Source organism: Cupressus sempervirens, chromosome 9, assembly GCF_028749045.1.
Source record: "Cupressus sempervirens isolate cs-2001-9-10 chromosome 9, ASM2874904v1, whole genome shotgun sequence".
Lineage (NCBI taxonomy): Eukaryota > Viridiplantae > Streptophyta > Pinopsida > Cupressales > Cupressaceae > Cupressus > Cupressus sempervirens.
Window position 1 is genome coordinate 597,958,933 of NC_143126.1, and position 19,804 is coordinate 597,978,736.

A 19,804-nucleotide genomic window follows, 5' to 3' on the forward strand; every position below is an offset into this window, starting at 1 on the left:
TCTAGGCTTAGATGAGCTTAATTAAATATAGGTCTATGAATTGATTGTACAAATTGCTTTTATCTTCTGAAGCAGTTTCCAGTATTAAATAACTATTGCGATTGTTATGAACATACATATTTTTAATGGAAGTAAAGATTTTCTGATCATAAATACATGTTATAAAGTTGAGAATCAAAACTAGAGGGAGTAGAGTCCCAACCAAATCAACAACTCAGATAAAGGTGCAAGAACCAAAGTAGAAAAAAATAAAAATAAAAAATGTAATAATGCATGCTGAATAAGGCTGCAAAATAATGCCTCAGTTTGCCTTTATATCTGCAAGATGTTATTATTCTATTTTCTTACACATATCTGGACCTGATAATTTTTATCTAGGGTCTTTGGTACGTCATTTGTATGGTGACAAGAATTGAGGGATTTTCTTTTTGTGCTAATCTGAAATTGAATTTTGGCCTATGGCTTGATAATCAATTTAACTAATTTCTTTTTTTTTAAATTTTATTTAGAAATTGACAGTATTAAAAAACTTTTGCTAGCAATTTAACTATTTAAATTTTTTTTACATTTTATTTAGAAATTTACAGTATTAAAAAACTATTGTTAGTGTTCTATTTTCCTGTGGTGCCAATTGTTTTTATAACTCTAATTGGCTAAGATGGAAGTCACTAAAATACTGATTCCCAGTTTTATGAGTTGAACTAAATCTTTCTCGATAATTGAGCTCAGCTAGTACTTACAACATGTAGTGGCTGCTGCTATTCTCAGTTTTGATAATTTGTCTTCGGTATTTTTTAGGTCCTTATTAATAGGTACAATGTGGCTGCTTTATGACCAATTTGAGTTATGTCAAATTATCGACTGCACCTTACATGTTAACAACCATTTTTCCAAAAAATATTGTCACTATAATTTATTTTTTCATCAACTACTTTTGTAAGGGTAGGAACTCTTTAGCAGCTCCTGTAGCTTAGTAAGGGAAGCTCTTTTTAGTGATTCCTCTATTTTCTTGAAGCTCATCAGCAACTGTTTTCCTTCTCTGATCCTTGTTTATGCCTAGAGTATTCAATAGCTGGCATAGCTTGTTATTTTGATTAGAAAATGTCTTTGGTGCCTATGAGGTTTATGCTTATATGTGTCTGTAGTTTCTCTATAAGTTTGGATGAATCATCATTTTGATCAACTATAATTTATGTTAAACGCTTATATGATTGGATGCATTGGCTTTTGGATATTTGTAGCTCCTTTTGGGAATAAATGAAGCTACCCATATGCCCATATGTTACTCATTTATGCTTCATTAAATTTTTTTATTAGATAGAGAGATATGAGGCTACTAATCAAAGATCTTGGAATCATTGACTTTTAAGTTCACACGTAGGCTTACAAGCTTGTGAAATGGGCATTTGTTTGTCTCAGACTCTAAAATGCATAAAGTTAGGAAGGGATGCATTGTTGTATTATTTTTTAGGCAATTTACTTAAGGTCATGTTTGACAGTTATACCTTCTACTGTGAGGAAAGCACTTTATATGGAAATAATTCAATTGAGGTGATTGATAGCAGTTCCTTGATATGTTTTTCTTTATACATTTACAAAAGAAGAAACTGATATTGATTTCTTGTCTATGTATTTCATTGCTTTTGGTGGATTATTTAATCATTATAATGTTTCTTTGACATTTAATTAACTGAAAATATGTGGGAGCTTTTATATGGTGTAGATTAAAAGTTGAAGATATTGAGTTCTTGAACAGAGCAGAGAAAAATGGCAGCGAATCCAAGGTTTCAAATATCCTATAGTAGTCGAGATGGATCAAAACCTCCTATTAATTGGAATGTGCAACATAGAAAGTTAACTGCTTCAAACTTGGAAAGATCAAGCAGCTCTCAGAAAAACCTTAAAAGTCAAACTTTAACAAGAAAAGCGATTTTTCCAAGGGCTAGTTCATCATTACATGGAGAAAATTTGGCTTTGTCACAGATTTTACTTCTGGATACATTGTCACTGGGAGATAAGAAACATCATCATCATCTAGAATTGAAAAGGGTAACTAATGCTGCAGTAGGAATTGTAGCAAAAGACCCATCATTGGGTTCAGTGCAGTCTAAGCCTCTATCTTCTCTTGGAGTAGAAGAGCTGAAGCGATTAAGGAGTAGTGTCACTAAAAATTCTCACAGGGCAAGGTAATATACCCTCCAAAGACAACAATATTACATTATGGATGATTATAGCAAGGTTGTTTTTAAAAATTTGTAGTGATTTCCATTTGTTATATGTTAAACATTTTCAAGCATAATATAGAAGTGTTTAGTGCATTTTTTTCTGTCCTAGATGCCATGCAGAATGTTTATCATGGTTTGGTTGTTAACGACATTGGTCTACATTTCTGTTCATCATACTTAATGTGAATCTTCTGTGATGCAGAGAGTGAATAATTTTTTTGAATGAAGCCATATACAAATTAGATAAATATCATAGACCACTGTTGCTAAGAAAGAGGTCTCGGATAGAATTATCATCACCCAATCTGTTGTTTTTAGTTGATTGATCTGCTAAGGAAGGATATTTGATAAAAGATGGGCATCAGAATCATACAACTTCAAATTGTGCAGATCTTGGTTCCCATGAACCAGAGAAGAGGGAATTTGCTGTTTCAAATAAACGAGTCTGCACATCTAGAATGGATATGGAGGTTTGTATCATAACTGCCTCTCCAAAATAATACTTTTTGGTAGTTATATTTTCTATTTCACTTCTTTTCTATTTTCTCTTGTTCAATTGTACTAGTTTTACTTATCTATTGATTGTAGGAGATCAAAAATTTGGTAAGAAGGTTTAGAAATTTCAGTAAACAACAGTTTTGATTGACTTGGTTTTCAATTTTTTCTTTTGTATTTTCATTCATGTCATAGGTAATGATATTATCTTAAAATTTCTAGTGTTTGTGATAGGGATTTCTACTTGCAATTTAATAATTGAATATTGTTCTTAATAGTGCAGTGAATGGGCCCATGTTGCCATCAATGGAAAGGCTATACTTAAAGCAATATGTACATTGACTTTTTGATATATTGCTTAATACTTGATGAATGGTCTCAGGTAGAAGGGTGTACCAAAAATTTGATGAATGGTATGGAGCAAAGTGCCAGTAGAGAGTGCCACTCAAGGCCAACTGAAGGATATGGCTTCAGGTAGGACTTGTGATTGACACATTTTAATTTGTATATTGCTTCCAATCCATAATCAGATATGGCTATCACCTATATTGTTTTGATTTCCATATAATTTTAATCAAATTTTTTTAATTTCTTACGTACTTGCATAAAGCTCACTGGCAGATGTATTCCATAATATTCTCATATTACTCTTTGAGAATCTTGAAAGATTGAAACAATTTAAATGTGCAGGAACCTCTCCTTTTGTGGAGGAGATTTTACCAGTCCCACTCCTAAGTAAACTTATATGCATCTGATAGTTGATTTAGAAAGATCTAATAATAAATTAAAATTCATGGTGAGATTGCATTTCAAATGATTGCCAGAAAATAAGATGCATATGTTTTGCATGACATAAATTTCATTGGAATGGGCACAAATAATACAAGAATCAGAATATTCTGTAGTTTTAACAAATTAATACAATTAAGCATTGAATTACTCGTAGAAGAATCATTATATTAACATAGATTATAAATTTTCCTCATTTACTTTTACTTAATTATTTAAGTTATTGAAAATGTTGGTTTTGACCCTGTAGCCATTTTTTGATTCAGTGCAGTTTCTGATTATGGCATTGTGGAAATATGACTGGGTTTCTCCTAAATAAACTCGAGTGAACCCAGACAGAATTCAAGCAGCTTCAGTAGTGCAAGCTAGAACCCAATCTTTTTGATAGAAATTCTAATTCTTTTTATTTTTTTTCTAATAATTTTTAGTGTTTGACTGATTAAAATAGACTAAAATGAATCCACAACCCTAATAATTTGGAGAAGCTAGATAGCAAGCACACTATCGGTGTGAGTGAAATGACACTGCTTGTGGTTCTTTAAATAATCTTACATTATCTAATGTTGATGATGATGTTTGATCTGGAACCTGGTCATTGAACTTGACAATATATTTTTACATTGAAGTTTGAGTAACGAATATTTTATCATATTTATATTTATCATGATATTCTTGTATATATTTATATGTATTTCATACAGAACAAACCCAAACCCTTTTTTGTGTGTAGGTGATCCACAAATTGAACCCCCAATTCTAAACTGAGCTAAAACTGACACCTTAGTTTAATCTCATCCCTTCACATTTGTTGACTCAAAATGGAACAAAAATAAGGATAGTAAAATTTTAGTAACTGTTCAGAATTCAAACCTCTATGAGCACTGCAATCACTTGCTTGTGTCCAATAGGCCAGTTCATTTGGATGATTTTATCTAAAAATATGAATAATATGCTTTATAAGCTAACTCAAAACATGGTTATAGTTTATAAAAAGGAACGTCCACATGTACTATGAACATTCAGTTACAACCCAAACAAATAATCAGTTAATGTTTGTATGTTTGTAGCATTTTTATAATCTAAGTTACCAGATTCTCTCTGGCAATCCTCAAAGTCTGGTTTGATTCTATAAAAAGTCTAGTCCTTGTCAAATTCTGTCAAATTCTCTTGCAAAGCTACAAATTTGCTGTGAATTCTGTGAGAGGAACCCTGGCAGAATTTGCAGCGAACTTTGAAGAATTTGCTACTCGGTGGCCAAACCTGGGCTGTATTTGATCTCAAAACATTTTTTTGGACATTTTTAAAATGTTTGTAAATTTTTTACATAATTTGGTCTATTCAATTCTCCCAACCCTAAAGTGACCACTAAAAAAACCAAAAAAGACACTTTCTATTTTATTTATGGATTTGTGAATGAAAATGAAAACTTGCTTATAGAGGAAATCCAAATTGATAATAGGTGACATCCAAATTGACAATTATAGAGGAATGTCTTTTAAAAAGATATGATATATTTGAATCTAGGGCTTAAAATTTGAATCTCAACTTTTGATCTAGCCTTGTTAGAAATCTTCTGACCAATACAAAATAAAAATTCAGATAACTGCACTTATCTTTTGATAGTTACTTTCATTCTCACCTGTCCCCTTGATATGGAAATATGTTCCATGCATGTGACCAAGCAAGTGTATCATGTTGTATGTATGGCTAAATGCTGCAATTAATATCTTGTTGAATTGAAACATAGATATGGTGGTGTATTTTGTTATGTTACTTTACTATAAGCATAGTGATGTATGGACTTATTTGTTGTTGCATATATATACGCACACATATTTTTTAATTTTATTATGTTACTTTACTATTAGCATAGTGATGTATGGACTTATTTGTTGTTGCATATATATACACATACATATATATTTTTAATACTTATGTTTTCGTACAGACGAACCCACAACGAATCTAAACCTAACCCCTAAAAAATTAGGACAAATTTCAAACCCTAATCTCAAACTCGCATCCATATCAGAATCCGAACCAGCAACTTAGTTTATAATTATTAATGAAGGCTTAAACAGAGAAAGAGATCAAATTAGACTTAAATAGAATTCCCCTTGGCAATAATTTACCATGCAATACAGATTTCTGCAGTAGCACCAGAGAGGTTCTCACACTTACGCATGTTGCTACCCCATAAAAGAAAATTATGTTTTCCTACCAAATTTTATCATCTTCATCTCTTAGAAATCAATTGATTTCTTTTGTTTTAATATTTTGGATTTTCATCGATTGAGGAAGGGAAACCCCTTAGAAGTTTTGAGGCATTTGAAATAAATATTACACTTGACCTAATGGAATACTTCTTTGCAAGGGAGATGAATCCTCAATAGTGGGGCCATGTTACTTCCTGGATCAAGGGTTGAGGCTGGTTGAGGAGGAATCCTTTTTGGATCTTCTTAGAATATTTCCATTCAAACTGTGGAACCTTGCAATTTTCTCAGATTTCACAATAGATATGCAAAGATCTTGAGAGAATTTAAAGGGTGTTACTAACAGATGTGTTTAGTCCACACAGTTTAATTCCTTGGGCATCTATTCAATCTCACTGCTGGCATGACAAAACAGAGAAAATGGACCTTTGATATAAATAAGGGAGCCGTAAACCATGTTTATAAAATGGTTGGTGGAAAAAGCATTTTAGGAGAGCATCATAGAACATATAAATGTAAGCAAGCAAAGATAAATATTTGCATCCATATAGATAAGCAATTTGAAATGAGAAAATCCCAAACAGGGAAAGGAGAACACCTAAAATATGACAGTTATGTCAACCAGTTCTCAAAAATAAAGCAGGACAATATGGTTAGAAGAATAGTTCTGGATCATCACTAATCTCCAACATCTCAAATTACAAGGAGCTGTGAGTAAAATTCATGACTTGTTTTCATCCTTAAGCTATGGCAATAAAGATCTAGAAAAACAGAGGAAAAAACTTGAAATAATGCAGAATTATGATAAGAGGATTGTAGCATGTGATAATGAAGGAGAACAGAGAGACATTGAATTCAAAAAATGATTCATTTTTCTGCAAATCAATCTATTTGCAGTTGACTCACATCTATGATCTGCCAACTTTTGGAACAAGCTAGCTTGATTATCTGCATTACTTTGTATTGCTGGAAAAATTAAGAAAACTTCCATGAACAACTTGCTCTCTTAAAAATTGTGGCTATGGAAAATCATATCTTTAGATTTACGCTTTCTTAGAATTGCCTTCTTGAAGTTGGGTTGTCAAAATTTAGAATTTAAAAAAATATTTTCCTCATCTTTTAAGCTTTATTTTGTTCTTTGCTTGGAAATATCTACACTTGAGACATTCTATTTTGATATTTCTTGAAGTAATATTCCTTTTGAGAGAATACTAGCTCCTGGATAAGTGAATGCTAGAATAAAATGAACAAGTTCTATCTCTAAGTCTGCATGCCATGGCTAGATATAGATTTGATTGTGCACTTTCTGCAAATTAGAAGTGGTATTGTTTTATTGGTTTAGAGAAGGATCAAACCATTAGTAAGAGCAGTTTTCATTTTGATTCTTAGGCTATTATCCTTTCTTATTTTTCTTTAGTGGTCTACTTTGGTCAAGTTTTATAACTTCATTCCATTTTGAAACTGAATTCCTGCATATCTTCACAAAGCCTAGTTCATGTATGTATACATATAATATATGCAATAGCTAACGATATAATTTACCAATTCCTTTGTAAATGTCCATAATTATTGCTAAAATTTGAGCTTATCTTGTTACTGTCTTAGAATTCAATACCTTTATGTTATTTTATGCGTAGGTCAAACGTTCATGACCAAAATCATGCAGTAAGACCAGCCACAATTACAAAGGGAAATTCTTCTTGTGGACCTCCCTCAGGCTCAGGTACATTTCGGGTCTCAACTAAAACTGCTTTGCATAGCCACTGTACTTAAGATAGCTGAAACAGACTTCAAATCTAAATAGTTAGATTGTTGGTGGCTCTAATTGTCACAAGCTCCTATTTTCAAACATATCTTCATCAATTCCTCTTGCCTAGTGGGGTAAGAAAAAGCCACCAAAGCATCAACGGTCAAAAAGAACAAACTTAGTACCACTAGTTTCAAATGGCTACAATTTATTGGAGAGGTTTTCAAATCCTGAGTCAGTTGCTAAACCCAATTCAATCGTAATGAGTGGTCAACGTTTTCTAAGACAATCTTCTGCAAATAATGTTCTCCAACAGAGCAAATTGACATCTAAAAAGATCTCTTCTTTGGCTGCATTTTGTGAAATTGAGGAATCAGGAGTTGGTGATAAGTTTAAGGACAAGAATAACAAACAAGTAGATGCAGATGAAGAAAATGCACCTCTTTATCAAAATGTTGAATTGTTGGCATTGCTTCCAAAGAAGACAAAAACTGTCACTAAAGAAGAAAGTGGGAGGTCTAGAACTCACCTTAGAGTGAATGCTCCTCCAAATGAAAATCTTGAAAATTCTACAACAACAAATCATTTGAAAAAGACAAAATCTGACGTTGACAAATGGGCATGGTGAGCAGTGTTATATATATATTATCTAGTTTTTCATGATTAAATGATCAAGAATCATTGAAAAGAAATGGCTATTATATGAGCATGAGTGATTGTAACCTATTGGTTTCTTCAGTAAGACAAGTTGACATCCAACCAAGAAATCTCCTTTGGATTGAAAGCTTGTTACACGGCCAAGCCATCGTGTGAATGATAGATTGTCAGACTGTACATGCATGCTATTTTTATACCCTGAAAATTGAATATTTTCTTTCTGTGGATCTTTAGAATCATTTCTGTATGGTGGAATGTGATGTTAACATTTGGCTGGCGATATTGTAGCAGAATTGATTGATGATCATGAGGAACTGGTGGCAGCTGCAAATGCTGCTATTAATATAAGTGGTATGATTTCGATAATTGTTGGATTAGGATCAAAAAATTGGCAATAGCTTAGAACTCAGAATTTTTGATACATAGCTAGATTGAATTTGAAAATGTTAATTGTTATGATCCAAGATTTTTTTAAAAATTTCTTTCATCCAGAAGAAAGTAAAAGCCTTATATGAGATTATGTTTCAATTCCTAATTTTCTCAATAGAGTTAGTTTCATTGAAAATTTTGAGGAAGTTTTAGCTAATTATTGTAACATGGTCTCTGAGGTTAATACAGTCATAATTCAACTAAGTTTCTGAAAGTCAAATCTGCTATTTAGGATAATTTTGTTTGTAGTTTTCTGTTTGACCTATTAGTACTTGTGGCAGATGTTGCATGCCAGGGAACCTTTTGGAAGCAAGTGGAACCCTTTTTTGCATTTCTCATTCAAGATGACCTAGATTTTCTCAATCAACTGGTAACTACTGCCAATACATATATTCAAGGGTTACATTTTGAAAAGTCACATAATTATATTGTTTCCTTTGATTGGATTCTTTTTTTGGCTATTGTGCATGATATATATGGGATTGGTTCATGCAGGTCAGAGAGGTAGAGGGTGTAGATGCAACAGTGGTGGGTCTTGGTAGTAATCAAAATGGAAAGGTGCAAGAAAACTTCATTCATGTAACATTTTAATTTTATTATACATGAGATTCTGAGTTTAGGAGACAATTTAGAGTCTTGAAAATGACTCATTTACTTCATTAAATATTGTTTATTAAGTGTCAAGGTTGAGAGTGAATGCTGTTCATAGTTGTAGAGGTTTTGCAGGTTTACAATTGCCTTTGATTTGTTAATATAGGTATCATGTAAAGATTATTTTTTCTTAGGATCTTTTTATTGCTTTAGTTTGACAAACAGTTTCTCTGTTGTGAGGGAGATTTTATCTATAGTACCCTGCCAAAAACCCAAGTCCAATTATTTCGAGTAAGAAAAGAAGTTTTGTGAATGAGTGATTGGATAGTGAGTCCTTAAGGCCTTCTCACAAATTGAGTGCAATAGAAGAAATTGAGAGACCTAAAAAATTTAGATGTTTTGACAGGATGCTTCCACTTTCTCAAAGACTCCTTTCAGCTTTAATTGCTGAAGAAGATTTTGGGGAAGTAAAAAGAAGTTTCTATGATGGACCACAAGCTAACTGCATTCAGTACACAAATAATGGTTCTTCTTGTGGGAATTGTATTCATATTAAAAGTGAGATTGAAAATGCAGGGAAACAGGAATCAGAGATAGAGCAAGGCATTAAGATGAAAAATGGGAAGCATCACATGTTGGATTGTTGTAATGACAACAGTCATTTTGTTAATGAGCATCAGGATAATATGGTAGAAAATATTTACAGTGATGGTTTCAAGCAAGATGATATTGTGGTGCACTCAGAGGTTTTAGGTTTTAATAAAGAGTTTAGAGGCTTGGACAAACAATATAGACATTTAGTGAAAAAAGGAAAATTTGATTTGCAATCCAATTGTCATACATCAAGATTAATTTCAGGCAATGCTGCATCTGACATTCAATACCAAGATATGGATTTGGATGAGCGAATTTTATTGGAACTCCAAAGTGTTGGATTAAGTCCAGAACCATTGGTATCATTTCTAATCTAACACTATCTCTATCATTGTGTGTGAATTTTTTTTGGATTATTTTATACATAAAAAATACTTGCCTTAGGTTTTTAGTTTCCTCTGTGATATTCTTTTGATACATTACAATATCCCTTGTTTAGCCAGATCTAGCACAGAAGGAAGATGAGGAAATAAAAGCATATATTTGCAAGCTTGAAGATGAGCTCCAGCAATAGGTAATTTTCATCAAATTCATTAAAAGTACATCAATCCTCTCTTATTTCTCGCTTTCCTCAAAGTTGATAAATATAAGTTATAAACAGTGATGAGAAAGTGGATATATATATATCCATGAGAAATGAAAGAGTCCTTTAGACAAAGGGTACTTTTCAATATTAGTATGATTGATTTCATTGCCCTACACCTTAAGTGTATTTTGCTTTGATATATAATGGCAGTTCTTTTTATGATCTTAATAAAGAGAGGTACTAGTGGATATTCACTCTTTATGTTTATAATACTGTAGTTTGAGAAAAAATAAGTAACTTACCATCCTTTGTTGCATCTCTAGGTATCCCAAAACAATCACCATCTTCATAGACTAGAAAAGGCTGTCCTTAAAGGATTAGAAGTTGAAGAAAGGTAAATAGATTTTTCCTATAATAGATGTTCATTCAATAACATCGATATTGGTGTCTTCACCTTATCAGTTTGACATTTGTTTGGCTAAGTAGTAGTTTGCAATCATTATAGTTAAGCTGATCATTGGGCATGGATATATGCTTTGTATTGCTTCTACATTATGTACTTTTTAATACAGTGTTGAACAAATATTGCATCTTAATTGTATGGAAATTTTTTTGGTTGGTTTCTATTTTTCTAGAGTACAGGTATTTTCTAGTTTATTAATGATGTTTTCAGAGAGCGTGAGGCTCTGTGCATGAACAAGCTGGTGGAATCAGCATATAATAGGCACATGGTATACACTCTAAGATAATCTCAACTAATATTTGATTTGGTATTAGATATTAGCCTCTTATGCACACTGATTCCAGAGATTTATGCCAATCTTTTCAACATAGCCTATACATATATTTAAGGTTTCATATTGTACATAATTCTTTGTATGATACTTTGATGCTTATTCTTTCTTTTCTTTTCTTGAAAGTAGTTCTTTGTTTAACAATTGAGAGTTTTACATAATATTTCTTTCAATAGAATTATCAAAATCATTAACTTTATAGGATAAAATTTATGCTATAATGACTTGGAAAAATTCCAGAAAGCACGTATAATATATACATGACTTAGCACTGCCTCTTTATTTGTGCTTTACTTAATGAATGAAGTAACACTTAATGGCACTTCTATATAAACTATGTGACCAGCAGTGATACTTAAACATACCATCTTCAAATGACTGTAGTATTTAGCATTAGTTGCCAGTTCAGGTTTGAATCTTGCTTTGTGTTCACAGATTTGATTCATTAAAGAGGCAAATTGTTTTTGTGGGTTAGCATCATTTTTTTATGTTTGGCTATAGAAAACATATACATATATGCATGTATGTTCTTACCACCAAGTTAATGATAGCCATAGATAATAAAATATTAAACCCTCCACAATTTTACAAGGGATCTCACCAAATTTATCATTATGTGATGTCTGCTTCTTTCCTAGAATCACAATTACAAGTTAGGGTTAGGGTTAGGTTACATCTTTACCAAGTAAAATATCTTCTTGAATCATACGGTCTTGGCTTTGGATCCCGCAATCATAACCAAGGAACACACATATACATACTTCCAAGTATTAGGGTTAGGTAATAACACATTATTCTTATAATATCTATATTATTGTTTAAACATATTGGGGTTTGGAGGGAACGTACATGATAGGTCTTCCCAAAGTGATCTCTACACTAAGCGCAAGAGTGGACACCCACTCTCTTGGTCCTAGTGGGCAGGCAACATGGACATCCACCGAGGTGGCCTACTTAGTGGGATGCTTGTATTTTCTTTCTCTACATATGCCTCATTCTTCCAAGGTCAATGGCCATCATTATAGAAATGGAGAGGAGGTTGTAAAGGGCTTTTTTGACTATCCTATCTAAGAGAAGATCTTTGCCCTCTTGGCCCCAAGGGAAGGTAAAATGGACATCCCTAGGGAGGCCTACTTAGATAGAAATCTTATAATTCCCCTCTTTCACCTCCTACCTTCCATATCATTTGGTGGTTTCAAACAGTTTTATCATGACATACATTTCACATTCAATCATAATTAAGGGATAATTATTGACCAACAATGCATAAGCTAAATATATACCGCAAGAGAAGTTGTTAAGATTTTTAAATGCTTGGTAAAACCGATCCGAAATGAGTATAAGCCTGTTGTGCTCAAGTTGACTTGAATGCTACTCGCTGATGATAAGACTTTATTTTATGTGCTGATGGAATCACTAGTGCCTGATCTTATGTTTTCTTGCTTCCTCAAATTAGAATGCTTGCTCATTCAATGTAATCTGGGAAATAATTGCTTGTATGTTAGATGCCACAGCCAAGTCGGACACTATTTTGACGTATGGCACTTTCACTATGGAATCCTAGAAGGGTAGTTTTACTTATTTCCATTAACTTAGTCTATTGTTCAGCTTCAAATTTTGTATCCTGGGTTTTAGCTTGGTGAGCTCAGCAGTGAAATGGTTGGTTTCTATCATCAGTTGCGTGGAATAATTTGATAATCAATAAAATAGTTAAATAGATGTTCACAGTGTACTAGTAAATTTTTCCAAATTCAAATTTTCTTCCAACTTTAATATACACTTTTTAAACATATTTAGAACTCAATTGTGGTCTAGCTTATTCAATTGCAATCAATTGATCTTTATGGTGTGCTTTTATTTATTGATGTTTCTATATTTCATATTTTTGTTCTGGAAAATTGTGTATATTAAGTGGGCATCATGTGGAGACTGGACGGGGTTTCAAATTTCAAGAAAAAATTCTTAAATTAAAACTAAATGTAATGTCATGTAGATATATTAAATGTGACTGTGTTAGGTACTACAAAATTACTTTTAATTGCTACTTGTAGCAGCATAAAAGATTTCAGAACATAATCGTGGAGAAATGATTATCTATATTTATTATTAGGTCTTCATACGAGAGATGTTTTTTTCACAAGGATTGCGAGGCACCAATGCATCTGGTGGTAAGCGTGGAAGAAAAAAAGTTACAAAGCAAGCTACTATGGATTTTTTCAAATGAGCACTGTCTAAGTGTAGAATGTTTGAAGAGACTGGCAAGACCTACTTTTCAGATACACCTTTAGAAAAAAGAATATTTTCAATATCCTCAAAGAAGATGGCTAAAAAATTAGGTGGGTATGCTGTCAAAGGAAACACTTCAAATATGCTTGCTGACAATGCTTATGCTCTCTTAGATATCAAAGCATTAGGTGTTGTACATGTGTCCTGAATTTTTCCATTTCATTCTTGAATAAGGGGGATATTCTCTACCAATGCTTGTAGTTGTTATCTTATTATTAATGGCATAAAAATGATTAATGTATACATATGTTACGGATAAATATTTAATTATAGTTATTATGCATTAAAAGCTCTCAGAGTCTTGTTACCGTTTTGTGAAATCATATTTTTAAAATCACCACAGACTGTGGATCAAGTGTGACATTTCTAACTTTTATGAGTAACATAAATGCATTCTATCATTGTTGTCTTTACTGTTAATCCTACCATCCCTTCAAAGCAAGGTGCACATTTTGTTGACCAACATACAAAGAAACTGAAGAATCAAGATAGGAAATTATGTAACCCAATGCAAAGGGTGACTTCTTATCTAGAGAAAATTGTTGTGAAAGATAAGGTGCAATCAACATTTTGTAGAAAGAGAGCAGTGCCACTTGAAGAAATTAATGGCAGTGGCATTCTGAGGGAGACAACTACTCTACTTGTGGGGGCTAAAAGAAAACCCATTAAAATAGACAGAGAAGGCCAAGTCCAGACCAAAGTGATCTTAACTAGGTCTAGTTCCACTCGGAGTGGTCGACCTGATCTAGGAAAAGCCAAGATTGAGAGGCAAAGAAAACTTAAACTGCGGCAAAAAATTGCTTACTTGTCAGCTGCAGAAAATGGCTTTCTTCATAAGCCAGCTGAAGTACAAAAGCCCAAGGTTGAGAGGGAAACCAAACTTGAACTACTACAAAAGACTTCTCAGTTGTCAGCTTGTAGGAATAGCCTTCTTGGGAAGTCAACTGAAGCCAAAAACCTAATGTCACCTGTAAATAATTGTGAAAAAACTAGTGATAAAATTGTTAAATTGAAAGATGATTTGCCTTCATCACAAATCTCCATTGTTGAAGATGATGGATTTCATGATAATTCCCCGGTATCTTTGTCACATTTAGTACCTTATATGGAGGACTTTGATTTGGAGTTTGGAGACCAAGATCTGAGTTCTTTGTTGAATTTTGAGGACGATGGCTTGCTAGATGTTTCCAATGATCTTATAGGTCTTCCTGTTCCAGTGGATGATCTAGTAGACCTAAACATATTCCATTGCTAATGATGGAGCCCATGATAACAACCCTCTAGATTTGTCGCATATGCAACAACCAAGTTTGGAAAACTTTGATATGGGAGGCTAAGATTCGAGTGCTTGGTTGAACCTTGAGGATGATGGCTTGCTAGATGCTGCCAGTGATCTTATGGGTCTTGCTATACCAATGGACGATCTAGAAGACCTAAACATATTCCAAGAACAAGATGGAGCTACTATAGTGTATGACTTAAAACTTGAAGCTGTCAAAAGAAGCACTTGTCAGAAGCTGATCAATAACACAAGTTATCTTTGTTCTGGATACTTGAATTACATTAGAAAAGTTAATTGTTATTGAAGATCTCCTGGTTGGGAGCAAACTTGGTTTTAGCCATCATAGGAATTGCTTCTGTTCTAAGCAGAGAATTGTTACTGAACCGGACTTGGCTATGACATGTACAAGAATTGTTTTTCTAAATCAAAGCTTATGATTAGAGTTCCTTCCTGATCAATGTTTTCAAACAAGATCAAGAGGCAAAGGGGATGGTACATTCATTCTCTGTCATAAAAAAGGGATGTTCATGATTTTTGATATGGCCATCTCTTACAAGCTGCATGCATTTAACCTCAGATTGTTTATAGGCTAAAATCTCACAATTTGTGTAATGGATTCTTCTGGCCCATGCTCAGAAGTCATGTACTGTATATTTTCTATCTGAATGGTTCAATTTCAAGCCAAATTTCATGTGAAAGTTCCATAGTTACACTGCCCTGGGGGATGGGGGGACAAGTTTTCGGGATGGGGGACAGAGGGACCTTACTTTTTTGATGGTGGGGGGGGACGGCGGCGGGGGATAGGAGAGGGGGTATATATATGCATATGGTACTTAAAATGCTAGTTATGAAAATATGTATTGCAATATAAGATATAAAGATGTAAAAAAGTAAATAATTGAACATTGTATTGAATTGGAACATCGAACATTTAACATAAATAATCAAATTTGCAAATAGTCAACACCGGGATGTCCCCCATCCTCAGTGGAGGTGGTGGAATCTGGTGTTGTTGCTGCGGACGGGGTTTGGAGTCCCCAAGTCCCCTGTGCATTGAAGTCTCTGGGACGTGGGACAAAAGTGGGGGGGGGGGGGGGTGGGGGGGGGGGGTGATGCGTCTCCGTGTTACTATGTGCGAAACTGACTTGGAATTTCTTTTTTTGTAGATGCTCAGATGTATTTTCCTTCTCCATAATAAATCAATTTGTGTAACAATTGAGTGAGTCTGTTCACCTTTGAATTTCAAATTCAGCTCTAGTACTAGTTCAGAAAAAACATTCCACTTATGATTCATCCAATTTGTATCTTTACTAAATCTGCTAAATTTGTAACTAGGCGACTTTGCAATCCTAACTTTTGAAATTTGATTTTTGACAGCATTAACAAAAGCAGTCAATCATAATAAGAGCAGAAATTCAATGAATTTTTTTTTGGTTTTATATTAATGCATATGTTATAGCCAAACCAATCTAAAGTTTCCAGCATCCTTCAAGGAAATGCTATTTTGTATTAAGTCAAGAAGCTTTGTTTCTAGACGTGGCAAGCTTCCAATTCATTGTTTGTTGAAATATGAATCTATAGCTCCCACATTAATACCTAATCCATTTTTCTTCATGATTTTTGCAGTTCTTAGGAACTGTGCAATACGTGTTCATATGCTCAGGTCAATATATAATGGTAAGGTGCGTCCTCAACTATTCAGGAGCAGCTTAGTGGGAGCTTACTGATTGTTTTCTTGTTTTGGTAGGTTTATCATTCTATAATTATCTGAGCTGATATAGCAATTTCTAGTGCCAATTTATATTGTTTCATCAGTAATTTTCTCTCTTTATAATTTTAGTGAGTACTTATAAATGCTATGTGCTATTTGCTATTTCCTAGGGGGTGTGTCTAAGCTGATATAGAAGTTTGTAGTGCCAATTTGTATTGGTCAATCATTAATTCTCTGTATTTATAAATTTAGTGAGTACTTTTAAGTGTTATGTTTCTAATTGCTAAAACAATTCATAAATCAATTTGGGGGGTGAGGTGGGGGATCATAAACTTTTAGGTTTTGCAGTGTTATATATGTGCACATTGAGCACTAAGTACCTGATCTCAGTAGAGTTCGGTATTGAACTATTGTCAGGTTAAACTCGTAACTGTATTTTAGATGTTAGGCTGTTTTGGTTGAACCATCCATTTCACAATACTTTAATATTAATTCCCTGAATAATTTAAAACTGCGATATGCCGTACACTCTTTTTGCAAGTTTAGAATATATATCTCCTCTTCTCAGTCATAAGTGGTTCCATTTTTTAGTTGGATAATCTCATTTCCCGAAATATATCTAATTGTGCATAGATGTGGGCATGATGTTGAGGCAACAAATAAGATGTTTCTATTGTTGTAAGCTTCGTAATGAATTGAAGTGGTGCTCTCATAAATCAGATATTCGTAATCAGTAAGCTACCTCAATTATTACAGATATGGATTGGATAGCAAAATGTGATATTCTACTGCAGGATTTTTAACCGAAGATAACCAAATAAATATAACATTCAAATATTTTTGGATTTAAGCTGTTTAGGTTTAGCTATTCATATCAAAATATTCCAACATTGATGCACTGAGCTTTAGTTGGAAGTTGGTGTGCACTATGACGCAGACTCTTTTTCCAAGATTCACTAACAAAAGAAAAATGAGAAAATATAATTTTCAAGAGTTCAGGGATTTAAGCTGCTTAGATTCAGCCATCGATATCGAGATGTTGCAGCATTGATTGCTCATTCTTATCTCTTAAATAATATCATTAAAAGATGAAGAGGATTGGAATTCCTGAAAGTGGCCTTTGAGTTGAAGAAGACAGAAGGCTTAGCCTATCTCAGTGCAATAATATGCGGAAGCTACCAGGACGAGTAAGAAATATGAATTTATGCTTGTCAAATAAATAATTTGTCTAAATGGGTAGTACTTAGAATAAAGTAAATAATGTCTTAATAGAAGATATGTAACAAAATGTATGAAGCACTTTATATATTTATTCAGATAATATCTATTTTAAATATGTCGATCAATTGATGAACGTATTTAATATAGATATTGTCTGAATAAATATATAAGCTAGTGGCAACTACACATGACATATATGGATGATAACTATAATTTCTATATATAAGATTTTATACAATATTTTGGTGAAATACATATTAATAAAAATAAATGTATTGAAACAATATTTATTTTTGGTCATTTTTTGGACATTGGGAAAAATAAATACATATGAATAAAAATAAAAGCATTTGAACAATATTTTAATTTTGTTTAAATTAATTGGAAAAATAGTATATGATAATTATACTAGCAAAGTGCATATTTAGGTATAATTGAGTATTACTTTGAAGACATATATGGTAAGTAAAATTATAACATTTTACAATAGTATAATTCAAATTTTCATTTACATTTTAATTACAAATATTTATATATTTTATAATAGAGTATATTTTGGAGGACATATATAAGTAAAATTGAAATATTTTTCCATATTATTATCTGAAATATAAACTAAATCTATAATTATTGATCATTTTTTAAAATATAATATTAAAGCATCTACACAAATCACATTCATCAATCTAAACCATTATGCAAGGATTGAAGTTGAAGCAAAAATAATCAAAATAACATATGAAATAGTTCATAATTAACCATATGAATTGTCTGATTCAAAAAATTTGGAATAGTCGTACAACCATTACCATATCAATTATAAACCATAACAAATTTCATAGGTCAAATTAACAAATTTCATAGGTCAAACTATGTAGCTTATTGATACAATTTAGGAGTTTATAAATGTTTCAAATAATTGTTATTTAGAATTTTGGTGATATTACAAGTCACAATGATCAATCTAAACCATTACAGAAAGCTTGGAGTTTAAGGAAAACTAATTATTTGATTCAAAATAGTTGAAAAAGTTCTACAACCATAAGCGTATAAATTATAGAGCATAACAAATCATAGGTCAAACCTTGTAGTTTATATCACAATTGAAGAGTTTAGAAATGGTTGAAATAACTCTCATTTAAAAGTTTTGTGCTGACAAACTGGAAATTACATAAAGAGCACTTCATTGTAATGGTGCAAATACATTGCATATTCTTTAGTGATTAGAATAGTATTACGACCTTTATTATGCAATTGATCATGATATACTTGTTCCATAAAACTTGTGAAGGCAACCACCTTTGTATATGTTTCCTTAACCTTGTGTGCAACATCTTTCATCCTCATTATTTCTATGTCTTCAATGTAATCAATGGATAATGCAGTTTTTTCAATAGCTTGAAGAATTTTAGAGTGCAACATTGTAAAATTGACGTTGTGCATTTATCAACAGGTGTTTCATCAAATGGAGTAGAGTTGACTGAGATGTTTGGACTTGCATCAACAATTTCAAATTCATTGTCTGATAGATCCACAGAGAAAAGTGTTACCTAAGAATCAAACAAAATCAAATCAATGTTAGTATATATAATTTAAGATAATTTAAGTTTGAACATCAATAGGAAAAAAGAATTTGTAGTTTTTCAATTTTGTGTACTTATATATACATGCAAGTTTATATGGATGCAACCATTTTAAAGTCATTATTATTTGAACTTATATATAATGGACCAATATATTGTAATTAAAGAAATATCAAAAATAAAATCAATACCTTAATATTCTTCTAAACATTTGAGTATATTTTCTTTAGCTTTTCCTTTGGAAATTTGTATGCCATTTTTCATTTTCTCATAACGGTCATATGTGAATTGTGGTATTATTCTAAGACTTTGTAAAGACTTCACACGACATATTGCCACAAATGTCAAATCTATTCTCTCTCTTGGACCTATATCAATTGTAGCTTTTGAGAGAGTTAGTCCTTGTGATTTATGAATGGTCAATGCCCATGCCAATCTTAAAGGTAGTTGAAGAGTTCCACCCCTTTGTATTGGTATTATTGGGACTATATTTGGTTGATAATCTTGAAAAGGTAATCCAGAGCAATTATCAAATTCAACCAATACATATGTTGGTGGCTCTAGTGGTTTACTTTCTGGCTTGTAGATAATCTTTCTAATA